This window comes from Grammomys surdaster, unplaced genomic scaffold, assembly GCF_004785775.1.
Source record: "Grammomys surdaster isolate TR1022 unplaced genomic scaffold, NIH_TR_1.0 133, whole genome shotgun sequence".
Classification (NCBI taxonomy): Eukaryota; Metazoa; Chordata; class Mammalia; order Rodentia; family Muridae; genus Grammomys; species Grammomys surdaster.
Genome location: NW_021604591.1, coordinates 11,176,204 through 11,188,708, shown reverse-complemented (window position 1 = coordinate 11,188,708; position 12,505 = coordinate 11,176,204). Strand labels below are relative to the sequence as shown.

Below are 12,505 nucleotides of genomic sequence, written 5' to 3'. Positions count from 1 at the left end.
CTGTCTGTCTGTCTGTCTGTCTCTCTCTCTCTCTCTCTCTTAGAGTTTCTCTGTGTGTGTATGTATGTGTATGTTTGTGTGTGTGTGTGTGTGTGTGTGTGTGCAAGTCTGTATTTGTACACATAAGTACAGTTGCCCATAGAGGCTGTAAGAGAGCAGAAGATCCCCTAGTGCTAGAGTTACAGCCTCTTATATGCTGCCCAACATAGCTGTTGTGATACTGTCAGACTCAGAATCCTTGAAAGAACAGTAGATGTTCCTAATCACCAATCCCTTAACTTTTGTTTAGTCCCTAAGTCTACATTCTTGTTTTTGCTTTCTAGAAAAACTCATGTTCATCTCTTTTTCATTAAAAATCATATTCTAATTCAGTTTTTAATGACAATATATCTTCTATTCTCAAAGAAAACTGGGAAAGTTAGCTTATTATCAGTGTTAACTCTCACCCACTTACTTGTAGGTGATATTAATTATTAGTACTTACAGAATAATTTTTTCTGCATTTCTTATTATCACCCACATGAAATTAATTTCTTTTTTTTTCTAAAGTATTCAGCATCATGATCACACTATTACATTTATCAATCAACATCATGAGTAGAAGAGGTCTACAGTAAAACCTTTTGTTGGAATGTTTTGCACTTTCCACAGAACAGAAACTCAAATAACCTGTTATACAATTAGACAGAAATACAGTCCTGGAGTTTTTACCCACACACATGAGTATTGTCTAAAACATGTCTTCTTTGGAGCAGGTAGGCCCTGCCACCACTGTGCTTTGCTGAGTTCACAAATCTGTTGTAACCTGTAGCTTCCCTGTCACTTCTCCGGCTCTCTCCTCTCCTGCTAAGCTTTGTTTCCTGGCTGTAATTAGAACTTCCTGCTACTGCCATAGCTACTGCTGCTGCTGGACCCTTCATAGCTACCTTGGTTTCACGGTTTAGCAAAGTACTGGCCTCTGCCACTATAAGAGCCAGAGCTCCTGCCTCCAAAATTTCCTCCATTCATTGGTCCAAAATTTGAAAACTGATTTTTGTAATTGCCAAAATCGTTGTAGCTTCCACCACTTCCAAAACTGCTTCCACTACCACTGCCAAAGCCGCCTTTGCAACCAGGGAAGCCTCCTCCATAACCACCGTCATTGCCAAGTCCATTATAGCCATCCCCAGTGCCACCATCACAGCTGGGACCAAAGCCACCAATGTTTCCTCCTCAACCAAAATTGTCATTGCTACCAAAATTGCCAAAGACAACTGAAGTTCCCTCCTCAACCAAAATTGTCATTGCTACAAAAACTGCCACCATGACCACCACCAAAGTTTCCAGAATCACTTAGACCTCTTTGGCTGAATGAAGCATTAGTCATTTCTTGCTTCGACAGAGCCTTTCTTACTTCATAGTTGTGGTCATTCACAGTATGGTATTTCTGAATAACAATCTTATCCACAAAGTCATGGTCATCAAAGGTGACAAAAGCAAAGCCTTTCTTTCTTTCCACTGCCTCTGTCAGTCATAATTGCTATCACTTCAATTTTCCTATACTGCTCAAAATAATCTCGGAGGTGATATTCTCCAGTGTCTTCTTTAATACCACCAACAAAGATCATTTTTACAGTTAAGTGGGCACCTGGTCTCTGAGTATCTTCTCCTCACACAGCTCTCTTAGGTTCCTCAACATTTCCATCCACCTTGTGTTGTCTTGGATTCATGGCAGCATACACTTTTTCCACAGTAGTGTATGTGACAGACCTAAAGTTCCTGAATCTCTTGATGTTTGGATCTCCCATTAGCACACAGTCTGTTAGTGTTCCCTATTGCTCTAAATGGCTCCTCAGCCTCTTATCCATTGTTTAGAAGCTCAACCCACCAAGGAGGAGCTTCGCAGCTTGCCAGTTCCTTGGGAGACTCTCTTACTTACACGTGACGGCAGGGTGATGAGAGCCTTCAGCGATGCTTCCTTGGCAGTGTCAAAGAGTAGAAAGCAAAAGTTGATTTCTATACAACCTGCAAAGATCAATACATTTTACAATTTTAATGATGAAATATAAACATTTAGTGAATGTATGAACTATGAATAAACATAATTGTTAATTGCTGCATAATTGTGCATAATTTTGCATAATTGTTCCTACTTCATTTGGCACTGTCATCTACTTAGCTATTCATAGTCAATTATGTTTTTTAATCTAAATATTATAAATGCTATTCAAATAAATTTTTGTATACATTTGCATGAATTATAAAATTATAATTATATTTTTGTCTAATATATTTATAGAATTATGTATCTGTATGAAAGACTTAATATCATTTTATTCCTTATTTTATTTCTTGAGATTATAATTAATTCATTTCTCCCTTTCCTTTTCTCTCTTTAAAGCTCCACATTTATGTTTTTTCTACCTTGCTCTCCTCCAAATTCATGGCCTCTATTTCATTAAGGGTAGTTACAATCCCAAATGATTCATCTACAATACCTAAGATTGTAATAGGTCTTTGTGTATCTTAAAAGTTTTTTTTGTTGTTGTGGTTTAAGTCAAGACCCTCAAAATGCATGCGAAACTGATTACTGAATTGTTATCAGTGTGATGTTGATTAATAAACAAAGTAACACATTTTTAATGACTTTTGGGGTCGAAAAATATTCTACACAGAAAAGGAAAGGTTAATTCACAGGATAGCATGACCTCATAGCACTTGAGGTTACTGTGAAGGAAGAAAACAATAAGACAAAAGACATTTTCTGATTAGAAGTCTGTTTTCCAGGTCTATGACCAGCCATTAATGGATACATTCAATGTTTGTAGAACAAGCTATCAACCACATTGCTTCCCTCTTTTACATACTGAATGTTGAAGGACTGAACGGGATGAAAAATACATTATGTAAAAGAGTTTAAGACATCTCAAAAGACTTCGTGAACTCTTGTCCTCTACAATATCAAGTAAGTCATTGTCAACAGTGAAGTGTCTCTGTGGGTAGCTTAATTTAAGAGGCTGAATGTTAACCCTGGGCAGGTGATATAGGTAAGAGCATCTGTCTCAGACAGTGTGCATGTGAAAAGTGCGTTTTCACTAAGGTGTTGCCTGGCAGGATGACTGTCCAGGGCCTCCAATAGATTTGGAAGCACATGCAAGTCAGTTTGCTGAAGACAAACATTTATATTTCAGTTATATAGTAGAAAAACTTAACAAGATGCTGGAGAGATAGCTCTGTGAATAAGAGCATTCGATGCCATATAAGAAATAAAGTCAAATAATAAATTAATCACACAGTTCAAGGAAATACACATTCATGTATAGAGTCAACATTTAAGGAATCATTACAAATTAATGGACAGAACAAAGTAAAAAACCATTTGCCCATATAAAAAGCAAATAAGAAGCCTAAATGTAATGAAGGATCAAAGTATCTCAGGCCACTGTAGTATTAAAAGAAGTACTGAATGGAAGGAATTGTTGCTATAATTGAATACTGGTTAGGCACTCAGTATACAATCCTATATATTGGTGCCTACAATTCCCTAAGGTAGGATTTTTATGTATTTTAGAGATAAGGAAATGGAAGTTGCGTTAGTTCAGTCTGACAATCTTTACCAAACACCATAAACTGAGGAGTGTTAGCAATAGAGACATATTTATTTCTCGTATTTCTGGAGGGTTAGAGAGTAGAAGATCAAGATGTTGAGTTGATTATGGTTCACTCTGAATATCTGCTGTTATATGGCTAATGGCTTGAACTTTAATAGAAAACTAGAAAATATTCTTAAGGAAAATAGTTGTAACTGATCCACTGAGAAAGATAGTAAATTGAATGATATTTATTGATGAACTAATTCAAAATCTTGATGCTAAAAGGATTACTTCATTTTTAATCTGGAGGGTTAAAAGGACTTTTACCATCACATATTGTCCATGGTGAACAGAGATATGCCAGATTCAGCTGTTCTCCAATGGAGTTACAAGAAAACAGAGGAAGCAAGAAAGCCACAGTCCGACCTGAAAAGACTGCCTTACAGAACAGGCAACTTCAAGCAAGACTTTCTGGCATATCTTTCACACCATTTTACAAAGGAAAGAGGCAATGTTGTTTTCTTAGAAGCAAACAAATCACATCTCCTTTACCTGTGCCAAGAGTTACCAACATATAGGTGGTTCAATAAAAGTTAAGTTGCAAAACATTGTTTAAAATAAATACATAAAAGAGTACTTTGATGCACAAGTATGAAGACCTGAGTCTGTATCCAGTCTTCAAAGTAGGAAAAAACAAAAACAAAACAACAACAACAAACCAGGTTAAATATGGCTGTCAGGCAATAAGATGCTGCTACAACAATGTGGCAGAAAGAAACAAAGAGTACTGCTGAGCGTTAAGGGACACAGCCTAACTTCATGCTCCGTGAAAGACTAAAGGGGTTACCCTCTCAGAGGCAAAGGGAAGGGAGAAAGGGAAAAGAACTCTGCAAAGTAGGATTGGGAGAGGGGACAACATTTGAGATTTTTGAATAAAATTTGTAGTTAATTATAAATAAATGAATAAATAAAAAAATACTGTCTCAAGGGAATAGGGAAAGAGTGATATTCTCTTCTTACATCCACATGTGTATACATGCACTTACACGTAGCCAAACATATATCTATAAATCACATGTGTCCCTGAATGACTGCATGTATGCATATGTGTGCACACACACAGACACACACAAAAATTTTAGAATTTTATATCTTTTCTATAACTACCACACTCATATATGTATAAAAATTCAAACAGAAGAAAATATTCAAAATCATCGGAGCTAGCATTCAATATATGGGTTGCTATACTTATTTTACTTTTATTATACTAGTTCTGCCAGTACATTTGATTAACATTTAAAATTTCTAATCCTGTTGAGAAGTGTTCAAACCCTAATTCTTACTTTTTCTTTATTTTTTGTTGATTTTTGAAAAACTTATTTGCTGTGTGCGAGTGTAGGTGCATATGGAAATTTTTGTGTGGGAGGAGGAAGAGAACACATCATCTGCAAATATTTTCTACCTTCTACTGTGTCGAAGAAGAATGTTTTCTGATCTCTGTTACATCTACATTAGATTAACCAAAGCAATTCTCCTGTCTCCACTCTCTATCTCCCTCCAGTAGTGATGTTATTACAAACAGATACCATTATCAATGATTTTTGTTACTCTCTCTCTGTTCTCTCTCTCTCTCTCTCTCTCTCTCTCTCTGTGTGTGTGTGTGTGTGTGTGTGTGTGTGTGTGCGTATGCGTGTGTGTGTGTGTGTTTTCATGTGCATGTGTATGGAAGTCAAAGTACAAATTTCAAGTGTTGGTTCTCTCTTTCTACTGTATATAACCCTGCAATCAAACAAATGATTTTAAGCTTGGAGATAGTTGCACTTCACCAATCAAGTTGTCCTTCTGGATACATTATTTGAAGTTTTATGTGTTCCATTGATCAAATTGGCCTATAGGCACTATTTAACTAGTACTGCAAGCCACAGAGCCATCTCCCAATCCTTGTCCTTCTTTAAATATAATCTTATATATGTTTTTAAAGATTCCTTTATTATCATAATATTTTACTGCCACAAATAATTGTGTATATGATAATGCATAAAAAACTGAGATTGAATGAATATTAATTACTAAGATAATGAGGGAAGAATATTTTATCCATTCCCCTACTTGGTGGCAGATTGGTGAGGGATGGTGACTAACTACAGCCACGTATATGTATAGACTGCAATATGACATTACCAGTTGTCTCTGCTTCTATATCCTTACATACTTACAAATAGATCTCAAAGAAGCAGTGATCATTATTCAGCTGTGTGCATGTTGGGTCCATTGCAACACATAAAGTGTTATGAATCTACCATGGCCTCCTATTCTTGATTCTCTTGCACACTCCACTTTCTGTTGCTCTTAGAAGCTAGAGACCAAAGGAAACAATTGCCAGTGTATTCTAGGCAAGCAAAACTGGCTAAAAACCATCACCTAATGAGGTTGTAAATTTCTTCTGTTTGCTAACATTGTGAAAAGCAGCAATAATAAGGACAAATTAATTAGGCTGGGTGTGGGGTAGCATACCTTTAATCTCACTATTTGGGAAATAGAGGGAAACAGATCTTTGTAAGTTCAAGGACATCATGGTCTATGGTGTGAGTTCCAGGACAGTACAAGCTACACGGTGAGACCTTGTCTCAAACAAAATAATCTAACCAATGGCTCCATTTGTGTGTACATTCTACTTTGTTAGTGTGAAATACTTAAAATAAGATACATGAGCTTCATGATTAAAATAAGTACAAAGACCTTAGAGCAAGGAGAGAGAAAAGAATGATGGAAAGCATTTATTTAATAAAGGCTCATGTAGGTAGACTTTGACTCCTCTGTCTTGGTAAGAAAATGATGTACATATCATTGTCCTCACAAAGTTGTTATCTTCTCAAACAAGCATAGTCTCATGCTAGGCAGAGCCTTTGGGAAAGAAGGAGAAAGATTAATAACTGTATATTGTTTTAAGTGTAATTAAGGGCCTGAGAAATTTCAAAATCCAATAAAACAACTGCTGTCTTCCCCACAGGGCTCTGTGACAAATGCATCCATTTGGGCACGTGGATAACTTGCATGGTGAGATAATGAGAGAGTCAATAGTCCGTGGTGATCAGTGTAGCAGGTGACAAATTACTTTCCCTTGTTCTTCTACTTGTGGTCCCTCAGGGCCAGGCTCATAAATAGATGGATTTAGAGCTTCAGGTTTAGTGAGTACTGAGAAGGAGGAAGAATTTATCCTCATCCCAAATGAGATCCTTTGGCCAGGGTTTAGCAGCAAAACAAATAAGAAAACTGCTTTCTAAAGTTGTCTGAAAACTCATGCATTTTAACTTGGAAATGATTATCTTCTTGATTGTTTTTTTCATTTTTAGTTGGACCATGTATTTGAGTTGATAGTTAATTTCACACTGGACATGTGTCTCTTCAATTTTTTCTCTACCTTTGTTCTCTATACTAGACACTTTTGGTGAGTAGGTAGCAAAAGTATACATCATACTGAGAGCTATGATCTATAGTGGGTAAAAACAACTCATTATGAAATATCTGTGAATTACTGCCCTAATATTGTAAAAATATAAATTTTTTTGTAAGTTTGTTTACCATTGTTGCTCTTTTATTCTCCTTAAATAATTAAAGTATACTGCCTCTTGATATGTAGGATGACACAGAGGTCATCCTTTGTTTATTTCAGGTATCAAAAAGTATTGCAAAGTAACAAAATATTTTGAACATTGTCCTTGTGCAAATTGCAATTTAATAGAAAATAAAATATACATTTATTAATGCATTATACATATAAGTGACAATATACTATATATATATATATTAATTTTTTAAGAATATGAAGTGTATATCTATTTTTGTGTTTGCCATGTATGTGTACATGGCCATCAAGTCCAGAAGATGCTATCAGTTTCAATAGAGCTAGAATTATGAATGAATATGAACCACATACACATGGCATGGGAGCAAAGAAAAGACCTTACATTCCCTCATGGAGCAAGAAGCACACTTAGTCTCTAAGTCACATCTCTTGCCACCAGATGACAGTTTTACAAATAGCACTTCAGATACAATGAAAGATGCTATAAAACTTTGTTTAACTTTTACTTAAAAACCTTGGGGCCAGCCAAGAAAGTATCCCTAATGTGCTTGTGCAAACAGATGAGGGCACATGGTGTGCCTGTGCAAACAGAGGAGTACATGCTGGCTGAGAATATATGAAGGCTCATGAATAAAGAAAAAATACATTATCAAATAATTCATTGAAGAGTTAATAAATTCACTTGAAAATACATGATTATTGGCACTAACTTAGATGTGAAACAATTGAGAAATTTTAATAAAGCAAAAGTGTATTTTTAAAAGCTATATGGAGTCTAGAAATTGTAAAAGCCACAATTATCACAACAATAAAATATGTGTAAGTATGAATGCATTTCAAGATCTTAGAAACATTAATGAGTAAATAAAAAATCCATCGAATGAAAGAATACTAAAAATCAGAACTCAAGGTAATGAAAGAAAAAGAAACAAGTAAAATATATAAGAACATAGAATCAAATATTTGGTTTTATGAAATAATTTATGATTTTTGGTCAGCAACATGATATACATCTATAGTGAATATTATAACAGACACCATTAAAATCCAGTGGGCATTTGGGCAATATTTAAAAATTTATGCTGCAATAAATTGAAAATTATAGAATAAATAGATGAATTACTAATGCTTATAGTATTTATTAGTAATAATAATAATGATAATTGTAATATTATTGTTATTATATGTCTGCATGTACTTTTATCCCTAGCTTCCACCTATGAATGAAATCATGTGATATTTGTCTGTATTAAAGAGTCATTTCAATAACAACACTGTATTCTAACACTTTCTTAATATACTGGAAATAACAGAAAAACCTCTGCTATGCTCACTTATTATGTCTTAGACATCTATTTATCTGTTGGTGCACATCTACAGTAATTCCATAATTTGAGTATTTTTAATACATTCACATGAATCTCTAGTGTAAACTGACTAAAAATAGGTTTGGTTGGCAGCTTTTATTCCTAAAAGTCATATTGTTGACTTAAATAGAAAGTTTCTTTTATTTGTATTCTTACAAAACTCTGTACTGGTTTCCATGGGAACTGAACAAATCTCCATTTCTACCAGTAAAATAAAAGCATTGTTTTTCCTAGCATCTATACTCACAATTGTTATTCTTTGTTTTCTTGAAAATATCCATTATTTTCCTGTATAAAATGAAATACTGATCTAATTTTGATTTAAATTTTAATCATGATTAAAATGTTATAATTTTCCATATATTGACTATTATACTTCATCTTTGAAAATTGTATATTCATTTCTACTTCTCCCTTGCTGGTTGCTATTTTTTAGTTCTGGTAATTTCTGAGGTCATTTTGTACTTTATTCATCAGTGGTAGCCACTGTAGACAGATGTTGTCTATCCTTATCTTCTTACATGTCACGAGATCAGCAGTCATGATAAATTGTTAATTTTAATGCTATACTGAGATGCCTGGCTCCCACATCATGTGTTCACCTATGTCAAAAGTGGAAAGTTAGAATGTGCTGGGTATTGAACTTTCTATAAAAACAATAAGAAAATATCAGAGAAAATATTAATAATATGTTTACATGTAAGTAAAGCAATAGATATGAAGAAAAATATAACAATATTATTTATTTTCATAGAATATAGCAGCATGTACAATAATGAAAACCAGTTACAGTCTGAAAGTGTTCAACCACCACAACCATAAAACTGGCAGCTCCTATATTCAAAGCACATCAGAAATTGTTTCTTGAGACTTTAACTTTGCTTCACTCTCATTTAAAATGCAAACAATACTCCTAATATTTTCAATGTTCCCTTAAATTCCCCTCAACTCTGATACTTACGGTGTAGGTATTACTGATTCCATTGATTTAAAAATTAAATTATAATTTCAGATCTCTTAAAACAAAGGCTGAATTAAAATACAGTAATTGTTAAACTATCTTCTAGAAAATCAAGTGTCCTGGCACCTTACATTTTCTGTACATTTCCATTCAGTCTTTTGTGCAAGAGTTAGCAGTGCATGGCACAGGGATCACTTTTTGCTTTTCCTGCAGAGTTGATGACGCTCATCAAACACAGTCCAAATTCCTCAAGTATCATCCGCTCTGCTGCCGCCTTTGACTTCCCCTTCTTGTCTGGCTGCTCTGCCTGGGCAAGAAGGCAATTAAATTACACGTGGCTTCAGCTATTTCCTTAGTTACAAATGTAAATGGCAATATTCCTCCTCCAATGTTCAGAGCTGGGGTTGGCCTTGTAAGCAGGTCTGAGATTTGAGAGGATAGCTTGGTCTTCGCTGCTGTCTGCTGCTGGACCCTTACTTCAGCTGCATCTGCTAAGTGCTTCTAAAACTGTAGTGTGCTTTTTATAAAGGAAGTTAAATAGAGCATTGTTTTTAAACAGTGATTTGGTAAGCTGAAGTATGTGTGTTCTTGGAATCACAAAAATAACCTAATTATTCTTTAGTAATTAAAAACTGTATGAACTTGGGAGCCTGTTGTAATAGGACTCTATGAGTTTATGACAAGCAGAAAAACATGTTGGAATTGAGGCATTTTGTAAGGTACCTTAATCCTTGGTAATTATTAGCATATGATTATTACCCTTCCTACAATGACTCTATAGTTGTATGTAGTATGTATATATGTTCATATGAACATGAAAGATATAGACAATAGAAATTAACCCAGAGGATTCCGTTATTCATTTAAGTAAGTATCCTATAGTTAAAATGGTTTTATGACAGTGCAGTAACTTTAAATGTAGATAATGCAGGCATCCATAGCACCTCAGTCTAGAGTGTTTAAGTAAACTTTGTATAAATGTAAATTAGTCTAAGAGGACAAAGTAATATCTAATCAAGTTATTGTAAAAGACTGCAATAAGATTTTGGTCTAAACCTAAACTTGTTCATTTTGTATTTATTATGTGTGAATTCTAATTGCACCATTGAGATGTGTATTTATATACAGTGTGCACAAAATGTTTGCGAACTTTTATTATACTTGTAGATGACGTATGATGGCATTGCTTAAGATTGTTTTGCTTGTAAAAATTTGAAGGTGCAATCAAAACTACTAGTTTTGATTTTTAAGAAGCTTTTAGCGCATCAGTCCCTTTCTTTCTGTGTGGTTCTAACTAAACAACTTTTTGTGTTAAGCATTTGCATCAAATCGCTGAACAAAGTTAATAGCCACAGTAAATCACCAATTTCAAAAGATTATTTTGGGAGGGTTTGGTCTATAATTTTTAAGCCCTATTTACATCCCAAAGTAGAAAGATTATATTTACTAGAGCTATTCAAAACATACAATTTTCTATATTGTAAAAACAGGGCAGAAGAATACATCATATAGAAAATAAACATTTATATTACTCTGTAAAATAAAATTAAATTATTTAATGTTGCTATAATCCAAATGAAGGCATATGTTTAAGTACACTGATGTTTGTGATGATGAAATTTCTATATTTATGTTTGAAATTTTACTTTTGTTAATGTTTTTGATTGCTTTTAAAAATGTCTTCTCTCTTCTGAAATTCTCCTACTTGTTCATACAAGTTGGCAGAATTTTCCAGTAGATTCTTTAGGGGATAGTTTTTGTGTATATGTGTGTGTGTGTGTGTGTGTGTGTGTGTTTGTGTGTGTATGTGTGTGTCTGTGTTTGTGTGTGTGTGTGTTTGTGTGTGTGCGTTGTGTTTGTTATTGTGAATATGTTCCTGCAGGGGTACATACACAATTGTTTACGTACATGCACGGGTCACAAGTACAGAGATGTCATCCTTCGACTACACTCGACATCTATATTTTGAGTCAGGGTCTTCTACTGAATGTGAAGCTGACTGATTCAGTTAGACTAGTTCTTCTATAATCTCCAAGGATACATCTGTTTTTGGTATACTCTTCAACACTGGGATTGTAGGTACACAACACTGTGTCCAGCTTGTACTAGACTTTAATGTATTCACTAATATTTATATAGTTCTATCTGAAAGGGCCAATGGAACATACATATATCAAAGTCTGGAACACATTTGACACAAATATGTTCATTAGTCTATCTTTTGGTGGCTTATTCGGAAGTCTTTATTTGTGTCTTTCTCCATCTTTGTCTCTACCCCCCTCTCCTTTTCTATCACTTTTCTCTCTTTCTTGCTCTATTCATCTTTATTTCTTTCTCATTGTGTATATATACGAGTGTGCTGGATAGTAGAGAATATACTGATTTGTGTCTATTTGTAATTATGCACATATTTTATTAATTTGGGTAGTTTCAGTTAGAAGCTATGTTAATGTAAGCAATAGTAGATATACTAGAATTATCTAGTTTCTATCATGAAGCACAGTGCCCTAATTCCCCCATGTTATCTTTATTTTAGCTCAGTAGTTGTCAGGACTGATGCTCTCAATGTTGAGACAGTACTTTCAATTTTCAATCAGACAAACAGAAATTTAACTGAGTAACATTTAGCACATAGCCCATGTGCTGGACATTCAAATTGATTTTACTTATTTGATATCACATTTTAACACTCACCTGAATAACATGAAGAAAGGAAAACATTGATCGTGAAATGTATTTTAGAAGACAATGACAGGAATCATGAATTCAGAAAACTGAAATATCCTAATAAGTTTGAAAATTGAGGGTTCATGTGGTGTTAGTTGAAAATTTTTGAGTATGTAACTAGAGAGCCATTATGATAACATCTTATGGCTTGTGACTATTTTCTCTCTGTCACACTTTACTCTAGAAGATTTTAGCAGAATGATATCATGACCTATAAGAATAACAATGTCAGAGACAGAGAAAGAGAGAGAGAGAGAGAGAGAGAGAGAGAGAGAGAGAGAGAGAGAGA

General features: G+C 34.4%; 1 pseudogene; it reads right to left on the bottom strand.

Moving 5' to 3' along the window:
* Window positions 1–870: 870 nt before the first annotated feature.
* Window positions 871–12,210, bottom strand: LOC114616995 (annotated as a pseudogene).
* Window positions 12,211–12,505: the final 295 nt, after the last annotated feature.